Consider the following 15265-nt stretch of genomic DNA (forward strand, 5'->3'; position numbering starts at 1 on the left):
TTTTAAATAATAATATAATTTTACATCTTCTAAAAAAGCAAAATTTTCAAAATAAAGAGAAAAAGAAAGAAAGGAAGCAAGGAATAAAGGTAGGTCTTAAGCATTTTAGAGGCATCTACTTATGTGAAAGTAATGAACTAAGAACACATAGTGTTTATATTATTTAGGTAATTCATAAGAATGTACTTAAAATTTATATTTATAGAGTCATTCGATTAAGTTTTTCTAAAGGGTATACTTTGCTCAACTGTCTCTATGTATTTACTGTCACATTTTGTAGCTAAATAGACACAAATTACCCCACAAATTGTCCCAAGTTAGTTGTACACAGATATATAGAGGAGAAAATACAGATTGCTCTTTTGAAAATATCATTTGTGATGACTAGAAAGAAGGCTTCTATAATTGCTCTAATCTTTGTATTCTAGCATAGCCTTCTGTGAGGAACTCATGATCCTTTATATAAGACAAAAATTGAATGTTGCCAAGATATCTTACCCTGAAGCTGCCTCCATTTATTTGTATGCTTACCTTAAAATACCAACTGTCAGAAACCCCAGAGATAGACCCAAGTGTACTTATGGATGTTTTATTTGCCAAGGAAATTGTTGTGTTTGAAGGGAAAGATGGGAGAAAAACAGTTGAATGAAACATTTGATAATACTAATGAATTAAATCTAGAAATAGTGATATGATTGATATAAATATCACCAGTTCCCAATTGTGTTTGCTGACTTTATGTAAGAATCAGATAGTAGAAAACACAATTTGAAGAGTCAGAAAGCCTCTTCAACTTACAACACTGAATTTGTTCTTTATGTTAAATAAGTGTTTTCAGTTCAGTTCAGTTCAGTCGCTCAGTCGTGTCTGACTCTTTGCGACCCCATGAAATGCATCTGAATGTAGAGTTCCAAAGAACAGCAAGGAGAGATAAGAAAGCCTTCCTCAGTGATCAATGCAAAGAAATAGAGGAAAACAATGGAATGGGAAAGACTTGAGAGCTCTGGTGCCATTCAATTCAGTTCAGTTCCGTTCAGTCGCTCAGTCGTGTCCAACTCTTTGTGACCCCATGAATCGCACCACGCCAGGCTTCGCTGTCCATCACCAATCCTCGGAGTTCACTCAGACTCACATCCATCTAGTCAGTGATGCCATCTAGCCATCTCATCCTCTGTTGTCCCCTTCTCCTCCTGCCCCCAATCCCTTCCAGCATCAGAGTCTTTTCCAATGAGTCAACTCTTTGCGTGAGGTGGCCAAAGTACTGGAATTTCAGCTTTAGCATCGTTCCCTCCAAAGAAATCCCAGGGCTGATCTCCTTCAGAATGGACTGGTTGGATTTCCTTGCAGTCCAAGGGACTTTCAAGAGTCTTCTACAACACCACAGTTCAAAAGCATCAATTCTTCGGTGCTCAGGTTCTTCACAGTCTAACTCTCACATCCATACAAGACCACTGGAAAAACCATAGCTTTGACTAGACAGACCTTTGTTGGCAAAGTAATGTCTCTGCTTTTCAATATGCTATCTAGGTTGGTCATAACTTTTCTTCCAAGGAGTAAGCGGTGCCATTACTTCATGGCAAATAATGGGGAAACTGGAAACAGTGCCTGAATTTATTTTTGGGGCCTCCAAAATGAACTGGTGGTGACGATAGCCATGAAATTAAAAGACACTTACTCCTTGAAAGGAAAGTTATGACTAACCTAAACAGCATGTTAAAAAGCAGAGACATTACTTTGCCTACAAAGGTCCATCTCATCAAGGCTATGGTTTTTCCAGTAGTCATGTATGGATGTGAGAGTTGGATTGTAAAGAAAGCTGAGTGCTGAAGAATTGATGCTTTTAAACTGTGATGTTGAAAAGGCTTCTTGAGAGTCCCTTGGACTTCAAGGAGATCCAACCAGTCCATCCTAAAGAAAATCAGCCCTGAATATTCATTGGAAGGACTCTTATTGAAGCTGAAACTCCAATACTTTAGCCAGCTGATGTGAAGAGCTGACTCATTTGAAAAGACCCTGATGCTGGGAAAGATTGAAGGCAGGATGAGAAGGCAACAACAGAAGATGATATGGTTGGTTGGCATCACTGACTCAATGAAGATGAGTTTGAGTAAACTTTGGGAGTTGGTTATGGACAGAGAGGTCTAGGGTGCTGCTGTCCATGGGGTCGTGAAGAGTTTGACACTACTGAGTGGCTGAACTGAACTGAAGAGATTATTAAATCCATTTTATTCCAAATAAGCACAAAGAAATCATCAACTTTTAAGAATGCAATGTCAACTTTCCCAAGCTCAAACATGTATTGACTGTAAATTTAAATTAATTTTAATTTTTTTGTTTTTGTTTTTGAAGGCAGCCATTTGTAATGTTCATGTTGAATAAAATTCCATCAGTTATGACATACTACTTGCAGGGCTAAAATAATGAAATTCATGTCCACCAGGGACATAAAACATCAATATGTTTGCTTTACAGTCATTTACTTTCTCTATATATGCACATATACATTGCAAATATTAATGAGGTTTCTTTCTTTCATAATAATTATGATATATGCAAACATAAACTATACACAAATACATATGTTTATGTGCATTTATAACATATTCCTTTATATTATCCAGATTGTCATTTTTAAGGGACTTAGAAGTTTTTGCTAAAAGCTGGTCAAGACCCATTCAGTCCAGAATTTTTGAAAACCTTCTAAAATTACTTTTAAAATATCAGGCTAAAAGCAAAAAAGAAATTAAGGGGAGAGAAGTGGTAAAGGGAGAAAAAAAATGATTATCATTTTGAAAGATATTTTCCTTTTGCTAATTACAAATTCTTAGTTATAAAATCAGAACCTATGGTTTGTAATAATGAAAAAAGTGATTTTAATTGAGTGCCTACTACTTACTATTAATAATTTAGCTGTATAGAAAGTGAAATGATTCACGACCCCTTGAGTACAGATCAAAGTAAGTATAATGGCAAGCAGAGATCTAAAAATCAGTTTTTTTACTGATAAGAATAGAGAACCCAGTCTAGCTACAAAGATACAACCAATATCTTCCTCTCCAATCTTGATTTTTAGATGGTGCATCTAATGGAATGTTTGGGAGTACAACACAGAAACATAGAAATGCCTCCCACAGACTTCTCGCATGGGAAGAGAGAAATTATTTGTCTCTAGATCTTCTTGTAGAATCTATAAGGTCTAGCCACATATCCTCAAAAATATAACAAGGTCTGGAAATACCATCCAACTCTTTGAATAGAGCGACACAATACAGATAAACAAATTAGTTGAAGCATATATGTTTCATTACTTTGCAATGAATAAGTAAGTCATTCTTCATTCTATGTGAAGAAGAATTTGAAATAATATTTGGAGAATTTTGAAAGCAAATAGTGGAGCACAAAGGGCTCTGTGAAAGAAATTCCAGGTTAGTAGGATTGAACAGAAGCAAAGTGAGAGGTAAGAGGTAGCTCATCCTACTAAGTGTTTTTTATAATGAAATGTCAATCTGGAGTTTACTTCTGAAGTGTTAAATTACAAAATATTAGATGTCAAAATAAGTTCTAATATTAGATGTCAAAGTAATTTCTAATATGGACAATAAAAGTTCTTTACTGCTAGTGCCACCTGAATAAGTCAATAAGTCAAAGTGAGTATTTAAACATTTGTTCAAAATTCATAAGTATCAGTGATAAATAATGAAGAAAGACAATATGAGAAGATGTCTTTGGAGATTTACCTAGTGTCTGTACTCCTCCAAATGGGTCTTGAGTTGACTCACTCAGAGAGCTCACTATGTGTCCCTGGATGTTTGCATAATATATGAGACTAAACTTGACTTCAACTCCTGGTGTTTAGATCAGGGTCAGCAAACATTTTTCTGCAAACAGCTAGAAAATAAATATTTTATATTTTACAGGCCATATGACCTCAGTCACAACTATTCAATCCTATCTATGTTGTACACGAGCAGCCATATACTATTAACACATACAAATGAAAGGACATATGTACTAATAAAACTTTATTTACACACATAGGTAGTTGAATGGATTTGTTCTAACAGCCATATTTTACTAAGCCCTGATCTGAAGGATTAAAACAACAACAACAACAAAAACAGCTGTATGATGGAGTAGCCTCTTCTCCTACAGTTTAAGGGATTAAAAGTTTTGTGATGCCTGAGAAAAGAGAGAAAGAGACTACATGAGGGGAAACCAGCTTGAGTCATTTTGCATCCTGCCAAAGAAACCACTAAGAGAATATTATTTTGAAGTCCCCAGAGACAGATAATTGGTATGGATTTAATCACAGGAAAAATCAGTATTTGAAAAGGGAATTGTCAGCTGAAGTGCATATCAGCATGTACAGAAACTGCAAAATGTGTTAAAAATGTCATGAGAGTGAGTCAGCTTCAAACACTTGCCGTCTTGAAATATTACTACCAAAGTAAAATCTTTCTTTACCCTTTACTTCTCCTCTAACTCTCACAGAGTCAGAACCATGGATAGCAACATGGAGGTGGAGGAAAAATACTAGTGGTCAAAAGAGAGAAAGGTAACCCAGAACATTTGGAAAATTCTGTTAAATTTTGTTAGAGTTATGCTCAGTTCCAACTACTTTGGAAATGCTTCCAAATAAACAATACATATTTCAAATAAAATTAATTCTCAATATTTTAAATTCTATAGAGTTTATTAATAAATTAAATCCTCAGGCATTTACTCATTGTTTTTTCAGTCTATATTTTGTCCATGCCAGCAACTTTAATTGTAAGAATTTTTACATAGTGTAAAGAGCAGTCAATTTAAAGAGAAAGAGAGTGGAAAATGGGATTGCAGGGCGTGAATCATAAATATTCATATTTTGGCATTGAGGAAAAAGGAACCCCTCAGACAAACAAGTCAGAAGACAACCTATATGATACATTTCAATAAAACCTATTATGATACATTTCAATTATAATTGAACTTATTCATTCTTTCTAGAGCTATTTCTCAGTTGTTCTCTGATAGCATCAGTTCAATTCAGTTCAGTCACTCAGTCATGTCCAACTCTTTGTGACCCCAGGGACTGCAGGGCTTCCCTGTCCCTCACCATCTCCCAGAGTTTGCCCAAGTTCATGTACACCCACCTACTCATCCTCTGTTGCCCTCTTCCCCTTTTGTCTTCAATTTTCCCCAGCATCAGAATCCTTTCCAATGAGTCAATAATTAGCCAAAGTATTAGAGCTTTAGATTCAGCATCAGTCCTTCCAAAGAGTATCCAGGGTTGATTTCCCCTGTACTCACAGCTTTTGGAACTCAACTTTGCAAAAATAACCAAATAAATAAATAAAAATACTCAATCTTATTATATAAAACAAAAACAATAACTTTAAAAATTGATTTTTTATATTCAAATTTACATCACTTTAAAAAATAAAACAGTGAAAAAAGCAAGCTAAAACTGCTTGTATAATTTTTTTTATGAATAAAACTACTTTGTTTGCATTTGATAGTCATTGTGTAACTGACCATTCTTTGCTGAAGAGAATAATCAATGAGATTATATCTCAACCATATTTGCTATTTAATTGAGTGCATTAGGTGGACACTTTAATAAAGGACTTGGTGGTTAATTTTAAAAGTGCTGAAATGTTCACATAGAAATTAGAAACATTAAAAGATTAGGGCAAAGTTCCAATTTCACTAATCAGTAGATGTTATAAGACTTTCAAATATATTTACAAAGTCGGTAAGGGTAATTTTATTGAGTGATGCACAAAGCAAATTAACCTTGCAATTTAAGTTAGCACATGAGTGGTCTGCAATGTGTTGAAATTTGACAGCATATCTGAGAGTTTTCTTTAATTACCACACTACCAAATGTTAATATTACAAACCAAAGTTTTGAAATTTTGAATCACTTCAGTAGGACTCAGGTCCTCCAAGCAACAAGTTTGGAAAACAGGGATCCACAGTACTGCATCATACAGCACTTGGGTTTAAAGGAAGCAGTTCCCAGTTGCCCCTGATTTACTTTGGTCTCGCAGGACAGAATACAGGCCAGCTTGGGACAGGAACATGTAATAAAAGAAACAAATGTAAACAACTAAGTTTATCATGTGTGAATATTCATAAGGCTCTGACAATTTCCAAGATTGTAAGTCTTCATAAGGTAGATTTTGAATGAAAGTGTTGGGAAAACACATTAAATATAGAACTAGATACACAAGCAACTTTGAATACACCAGATCAAGGAGGCTTGTTAGACATTTGGCCCTTGAAAAATCCTTTCTTCATCTGAACACACAATCTTTTTTTAAATATATAAATTTATTTATTTTAATTGGAGGCTAATTACTTTACAATATTGTATTGGTTTTGCCATACATTGACATGAATCTGCCACAGGTGTACATGTGTTCCCAATCATGAACCCCCCTCCCACCTCCCTCCCCATGCCATCCCTCTGGGTCATCCCAGTACACCAGCCCCCAGCACCCTGAACACACAATCTTAATAGAACTTTCCTCTGAGAGAGCAGCTTATTAAAGCTGAGGTCATTATTTGCTGTTGTTTTTCATTGTCTCAGTCATGTCTGACTGTGACCCCATGGACTGCAACACGTCAGGCTTTCCTATCTTTCACCATTGCCCAGAACTTGCTTATACTCATGTCCATTGAGTTGATGATACCATCCAACCATCTCATCCTCTGTCATGCCCTTCTCTTACTGCCTTCAATCTTTCCCAGCATCAGGGTCTTTTCTAATGAATCGGCTCTTCACATCAGGTGGCCAAATTATTGGAGCTTCAGTTTCAGCATCAGTCCGTCTAGTGAATATTCAGGTTTGATGTCCTTTAGAATTGACTGGTCTGATTTCTTTGCAGTCCAAGGAACTCTCAAGAGTCTACAACACCACAGCTCAAAGCATCAGTTCTTCAGTGTTCAGCCTTCTTTATGGTCCAACCCTCACATCCATATGTGACTACCAGTAAAACCATAGATTTAACAATAGGAACTTTGTTGGCAAAATAATGTCTCTGCTTTTTAATATGGTCATTATATTTCCCATGAAATAATTTTAAAAATTATAGCTAGGAAATAACAAACTGTGAGGTTCTTCATACTTTTGTGTTGTTATGTATCTTGACAGTTTTGCACTTTTTCTACTTTTGTAGTATTTTTGTTAACACGTGGAGAAAGTCATCTCAGTATTTCAAACGAGGGGAAAAAGTATAATTCAGCATCCTCCCTGTCAATCATGTAAGGTATAAAAGAAAGAAGGTCATTCTGGGCAAAAAAAAAAAAAAAAAAATGGCAGTGACAATGTCATTTTTACTAGGCTTGATTGTAGTTGAAATTGCACTTCCTTCCTCTTTTAAAATAAGGAACAATTTCCAATTTTGCTATGACCAGTTAAAAAGAAGAAATCTCACAAGCAGAAGGTAATGGCTAATTATTCATTATTATTTTAAGTAGACCGCAAAGCTATTTTTCTAAGAAATTCTGTCTGATAATCTTCTAGAACCCAGAATCGTCTCCCATGGTATTATAAAAGAACCAGTGAATTAAATTGGAGTCAGACTATAGGACACTTCTGAAGTTTTGCTAAAAATTCCTCTCGTCTACCCTATTGTAGTGAGGTCAGGAAATTCTCGTGATATATAAAATCCTCATATCTAGCTACTGATATTATAATGATTATATTACTTAAGACATTTATGTAGTAAATCCCTTAGATTCATAATGACTGAGATTGTTACAAAATTAAAATTCTGTATACACAGGTTGTTGTTGTTCAGTTCCTAAGTTGTGTCCACCTTTTTGCAACCCCATGAACTGCAGCATACCAGGCTTCCCTATCCTTCACTATCTTCTGGAGCTTGCTCTAACTCATGTCCATTGAGTTGATGATGTCATCCACCCATCTCATCCTCTGTTGCCCCCTTCTCCTCCCACCTTCATCTTCCCTAGCATCAAGGTCTTTTCCAGTGAATCAGATCTTTGAATCAGGGGCCCAAATTATTGGAGCTTCAGCTTCAGCACCAGTACTTCCAATGAATACTCAAGATTGATTTCCTTTTGGATTGACTGATTTGATCTTCTTTCTGTTCAAGGGATTCTCAAGAGTCTTCTCCATCACCACAGTTTGATAGCCTATTCACATGTAAATTCCATCAGAACTTCAAGAAGAATTCATACTGGTGTAATGTTGATACAATCAAAGGCAAGTTTGCTTCTCTGTCAAGTTCTGTATACCAAGGGTGGTCAAGTGTATGCATATACAGAAGGGGTACAGGAGAGAAATTTTGCTTTAGCACGGGTATGGGCCAACAGTATATCTGGCAACCACCACATAACATCAGGCAGTAATACCTGAGGCAGCATGCACTGCCATTCTGTGATAGAGGTAGTATACCTCTTGTTTATACAAGTATACCAGTAACCAACAAGCATACCAGCTTGTTTTTTAAGTCTTCTCTCTCATCCCATCATGCCATTATGACTAGAAATTAATAATAATATCTATCTCTAATCTTGTTTTGTGATATGAGAAATCAATATGCAAAAATGGACCTTGGTTTATTTGAATATGAGAATATCAATTCTATATCCCTTTTGGAACAATTTCATATTTATGTTAAGATGCTAATTTGCGGGTAGACGCAGGTACTAATCACAAATTGCTCTAGAGTTCTTGTTAAGGAAGTTGTTCATAGAAATGACACGGCTGTTTTCTAGTCTATCAGGAAACACAGCTCATAGACAATCTATTCATAGTACAAGAGTGCTTTTGTCACATAATATATATCTCACTCCAAGAAGCAGAGGTATACTGGGGTCAAAATGTGTTCTAAACATTAATGAATAGGTTGCAAATTCATCTTAGACCATTTCTCTTTTCAATACTAATGGCATTTGGAGGATTTACTCTTCAATCACAATTTCCATGGTAAGACAGAACAAAGGCAAGGAAAAGAAAGAAGGAAGGGTAAAAATAGTAGTCTGGCCTTTGAGTTTATTTGACTCTGATGAAAAAAATTGATGATTATTAATGCAAATTAACCTTGAACTTAATTTAAAGCAACCAGGAAGAAAGTAGAGGCATAATTCTGTTGGAGTGGTACAAAGAAACAGAAATCATTAGAAAAAGAAACTTAACTGGGCAAAAAATATAATAGATTTTCCCTATTTTATCTCCAAAATAGTTTTATGACTTAAGTAAGGAAAAATATCACTTAAATATTATTTACATATTTTAGAAGTGTTTTTGTTGTTATTGTTCAGTCACTAAGTCTGACTCTTTGCAACCCCATGAACTGCAGGTTGCCAGACTTCCCTGTCTTTCACTATCTCCTTGAGTTTGCAAACTCATGTCCATTGAGTTAGTGATGCCCTCCAAACAGCTCAACCTCTGTCAGCCCTTTCTCCTCTTGCCTTCTATCTTTCTCAGCATCAGAGTCTTTAAATGAGTTGTCTCTCCACATCATGTGGCCAAAGTATTGGAGCTTCAGTTTCAGTACCAATCTTACCAATGGGTATCCAGGACTGATTTCCTTTAAGATTGACTGATTTGATCTCCTTGTTGTCCAAAGGACTCTCTTGAGTCTTCTCCAGCACCACAGTTCAAAATCATCAATTCTTCAGTGCTCAGTCTTCTTTATGGTCCAAGTAGGTTTCTAATAAAATCAATGTTTGAAATATTTCTGTGTTGTAAATAGGATAATGACCTTCAGACATTTCTTGATCAGTTCTATTTTTGCTACAAGACATCAGCCAATTGTCAATAGAAGAATGAAGAAGAAATAGAAAATATTCCTTATTTCAAGAGTTTAAATATAATTATAAATATTCAAAATATGTTATATGTACTGACAGTGTCCTGCAGGTACCTAAAGAAAGAAATTCAGATGGGAGTGCTAATATTAGCTTCTCTGAAGGTTATATCACTTGCTTCTGATTCAATACTTTCATCTTAAAACTGGGAATAATCATATCTACCTGCTTTATATCCACATGAAGGAATGCCTGGGAAACTGTAAAACAAAATAAAATTTGATGAAACAATTCATTATTGTGATAGCTTGTTTTCAATGATGACAGTGATGGAATGATTGCCAACTATATCACATAAAATATAAAAGAAATTGTATAAAAATAAAAAAACATTATGACTGATCAGCTTAATCAGAGGTAATTATAACTGAAAGTAATTGCTTTAATGGACTTGTTGATTAGACACAGAGCTTTGGGAAGAATAGTGTCTTTTAAAAAACACTAAACCCATGTTAAATGAACATAGTTGATGGATAGTGTTGATGTTTTTTAACATGAATAATCAATTTGACATCTATTTGACAAGCTTTTGTTGCTACATTAAATGGAAAATATGCCTTTTGCGTTTTCATTTGTGTACAAATTTATCAGTAGGAAACAGAAATTTTTGTGAAAGTTTCAACACACAAAGATACAGTTTTACCAATATAATTTTGTTTTAAATTCTTAGTTTTCAGGATGTCTCTTTAGCTAGTCCTTTATAGTTAAATTTTTAAAAAATGCACAATGCATTCTATACTTAAAAATTCAGTTAAGAAAGAAATAGAAAAAGGGGAAACTGATCTGATAAATTCCTGAAGTTATTAGTTTTATTATTTTCCATTTCAATTATTCTACATGATCATTTCTTACATTGCCTTTGAGAAAAAACTAGATATAAATGTGGTTGAATTGCATAGATATACTGCCTGACTGTATCAGACTTAATGCTGACATGCTTCTTCTGACTATTTTGATGGATTATGGTATTCAGAAATGTGAAGATTATTGGGTATCCAGTTTTCTAACTTTCATGAATCATTATTTTTACATTAGTAATTATATTTTTTCATTTTTAATTTTCATTTAGTTTTAAACTAATATATAATACTATATTAAATTTCAGGTGTATGACAATGATTTAATATTTGTATATTTTTTGAAATGTTCATTACAACAAATGTAGTTAACATATATCACCTCATATATTTACAAAATATTTCTACTTGTGATGTGAATTTTTAGTATTTACACTCAGCAACTTTCAAATACACAGTAGAATTATTAACTGGAATCATCATGCTGTACATTAATTATTAATCACAGTATAATAATAATAATGAGTCAGGTCCAGGCAGGAAACAGTAATGAAGGCCAACTTTTCAAGCTAAGAGTTAAGAAACTAAGCAACATTTGTTAAGGGATTATGAAACATCAATTACACTGCAAGCTAGAGCTTTCAGTATTCTCAGTTTGGAGACATACTAAAATAGATTTTAACTCAGAAATTATTTTCAATATTTTATTCAGGTTTTGTTGAATTACCATATATTAATTCAGGAGTACAGCATAATGATTCAAAATGTTTATACATTATATTCCACATAAAGTGTAAAAGCTATAAAATGTTTACTATATTCCCTGTCCTACATAATATTGATATATGTATGTAGTGTATTTATTTTATACATAGGTGTTTGTGCTTCTTAATACTTTGTCCCTATCTTGTCCTTCCCTGCTTCCTTTTCCCCACTGGTAACCACAACTGATTCTAGATATTTGTGACTCTATTTCTGTTTTGTTATATTCATTTGTTTATTTTTCAAATTCCACATATAAGTGATAATATATTGTATGTATCTTTCACTGTCCAAAATATTTCATTTAGCAGGACACCCGCCCAGTCTATCCATATTGTTACAAATGGCAAAATGTCTTTTATTATGGCTGAACAATATTCAATTGTGTATATATTACATCTTCCCTATCTATCCATCTATTGATGGACACTTATGTTGCTTCATTACCTTGGTTATTGTAAAAACTGCTACTATGAATATTGGGTTAAAAGTATTTTTTCAGACTAATGTTTTTGTTCTCTTTAGATATATACCCAGGAGTGGAATTGTTGGATCATATGTTACTTCTATTTTTAGTTTTTGAGGAACTTCATTATTGTTCTCCCAACTGGTTAAACTTTAATCCAGTCCTTTTAATTATCTTCTGTTATATTATTAAGTAAAAAAAATATTAATCAATGTAGTATTTGATCTGATATGATTTGACATAATGTTACTGAGCCATTACTTTTTCTGGACATCTATTTATCTCTAAGGGCTTTCTTCAATGTAAACAATGCTTTGATAAATATGCATGTTTACAGGCCTATATACAAAAAAACAGTTTTATTTCTAAGCACAGATTCATCAAAAGGGGTTATTTGGTCAAAGAGTGATTTCTTTTTAATTGTTTACAGGTATAGAAAAATGCTTTAGTTTTTACTTCTACCACTGGTATAAAATCCTGGGAGACTAAAACCTATGCTTTTCTTACTTTTAGCCTACTTTAATTAACATTCTAAATACTAATAAGGTTGAACAATTTTCTCTTATGTTTATTGACAGCTTCTGTGCAGCATAATATTCTGACTTATGCCCATCATGAAATGAATATCAGTTTTAGTATTGTGAATATCCATTATCTCATATAGAACAAAATAAAAGAAAAAAAGAATTTGTGATTTGAACTCCTAGGATTTATTCTCTTAAAAATTTCATGTATAAATTACAGCAGTGTTTTTGTATTTTTAACATATTATTTGATATGTAAGTACTGTGTTTAATGAGACATGTGATATGGGTGTATTTTTATCTTCTCCCAGACAACCAGCTGTGTTAACCTTTATTAAATTATGCAACTTTTTTCTACTGAGATAAACTTTCACATTTTCTATTCACTAAATAAATATCTACATTGTAGAATCTATTCTCAGTTATTTATTGTTTCACTAAACAGGATATTTACCAACCAAAATTATCATTGTAATTTTCAGCTATTATATTATCAATTTTAAACTTTAAAATAAAAGTTATAAGGTAAAAATTGTAAAATAAATTTTCCATCTGTGAGGTTATATATACAGATCATTTTTTTTTTTTTCTGTAAGGTTTTATTCCTCCCATTGGCCATTTTCCTTACTATGTAGTTTTTAAATTGTTTTTTTAATAGGAGGCTAATTACTTTACAATATTGTAGTGGTTCTTGCCATACATTGACATGGATCAGCCATGGATGCACTCGTGTCCCCCATTCTGAACTCCCCTCCCACCTCCCTCCTTATCCCATCCCTCAGGATTGTCCCAGTGCACCGGCTTTGAGAACACTTTTCATGCATCGAACTTGGATTGGTGATCTACTTGAAATATGGTAAAAAAAAAAAAAAAGGAGTATGTCAAGGCTATATATTGTCACCCTGCTTATTTAACTTATATGCAGAGTACATCATGAGAAACGCTGGGATGGAAGAAGCACAAGCTGGAATCAAGATTGCCAAGAGAAATATCAATAACCTCAGGTATGCAGATGAGACTACCCTTATGGCAGAAAGTGAAGAGGAAGTAAAAAGCATCTTGATGAAAGTGAAAGAGGGGAGTTAAAAAGTTGGCTTAAAACTCAACATTCAGAAAACGAAGATCATGGCATCTGGTCCCAATCACTTCATGGGAAATAGATGGGCAAACAGTGGAAACAGTGTCAGACTTTATTTTTGGGGGCTCCAAAATCACTGCAGATTGTGATTGCAGCCATGAAATTAAAAGATGCTTTTGGGCTCCAAAATCACTGCAGATGGTGATTGCAGCCATGAAATTAAAAAAACGCTTACTCCTTGGAAGGAAAGTTATGACCAACCTACATAGCATATTCAGAAGCAGAGACATTACTTTGCCAACAAAGTTTCGTCTAGTCAAGGCTATGGTTTTTCCTGTGGTCATGCATGGATGTGAGAGTTGGACTGTGAAGAAGGCTGAGCGCCGAGGAATTGATGTTTTTGAACTGTGGTGTTGGAGAAGACTCTTGAGAGTCCCTTGGACTGCAAGGAGATCCAACCAGTCCATTCTGAAGGAGATCAGCCCTGGGATTTCTTTGGAAGGAATGATGCTAAAGCTGCAACTCCAGTACTTTGGCCACCTCATGCGAAGAGTTGACTGATTGGAAAAGACTCTGATGCTGGGAGGGATTGGGGGCAGGAGGAGGAGGGGACGACAGAGGATGAGACAGCTGGATGGCATCACTGACTCGATGGATGTGAGTCTGAGTGAACTCTGGGATTTGGTGATGGACAGGGAGGCCTGGCGTGCTACAATTCACGGGGTCGCAAAGAGTCAGACACAACTGACCGACTGAACTGAACTGAACTCCTTGGGAGGAAATTTATGACCTACCTAGATAGTATATTGAAAAGCAGAGATATTACTTTGCCAACAAAGGTTCGTCTAGTCAAGGCTATGGTTTTTCCAATGGTCATGTATAGATGTGAGAGTTGGACTGTGAAGAAAGCTGAGTGCCGAAGAATTGATGCTTTTGAACTGTGGTGTTGGAGAAGACTCTTGAGAGTCCCTTGGAGTGCAAGGAGATCCAACCAGTCCATCCTAAAGGAGATCAGTCCTGGGTGTTCATTGGAAGGAATGATGCTGAAACTCCAATACTTTGGCCACCTCATGAGAAGAGTTGACTCATTGTTAAAGAGTCTGATGCTGGAAGCGATAAGGGGCAGGAAGAGAAGGGGATGACAGAGGATGAGATGGCTGGATGACATCACTGACTCGATGGACATGAGTTTGAGTGAACTCCAGGAGTTGGTGATGGACAGGGAGGCCTGCATGGTGTGATTCATGGGGTCGCAAAGAGTCGGACATGACTGAGTGACTGAACTGAACTGAATATACATATTTCAATGCTATTCTGTCAAATTATCCCATCCTTGTCTTCTCCCACAGAGTCCAAAAGTCTGTTCTTTATATCTGTCTCTCTTTTGATGTCTCCCATATGGGGTCATTGTTGTCATCTTTCTAAATTCCATATGCTGCTGCTGCTGCTGGTAAGTTGCTTCAGTCGTGTCCGACTCTGTGGGACCCCATAGACCGTGGCCCACCAGGCTCCCCCGTCCCTGGGATTCTCCAGGCAAGAACACTGGAGTAGGTTGCCATTTCCTTCTCCAACGCATGAAAGGGAAAAGTGAAAGTGAAGTTGCTCAGTCGTGTCTGACTCTCTGCAACCCCATGGTCTGCAGCCTACCATATATGTGTTAATATAGTGTACTGGTTTTTTTCTTTCTGACATTCTATACTCTGGATAATAGGCTCCACTTTCAGCCACCTCATTAGAACTGATTCAAATGTATTCTTTTTAATGGCTGATTAATATTCCATGTGTGTATGTACCACAGCTTTCTTATTGAGTCACC

Source organism: Bubalus kerabau, chromosome 12, assembly GCF_029407905.1.
Source record: "Bubalus kerabau isolate K-KA32 ecotype Philippines breed swamp buffalo chromosome 12, PCC_UOA_SB_1v2, whole genome shotgun sequence".
Lineage (NCBI taxonomy): Eukaryota > Metazoa > Chordata > Mammalia > Artiodactyla > Bovidae > Bubalus > Bubalus kerabau.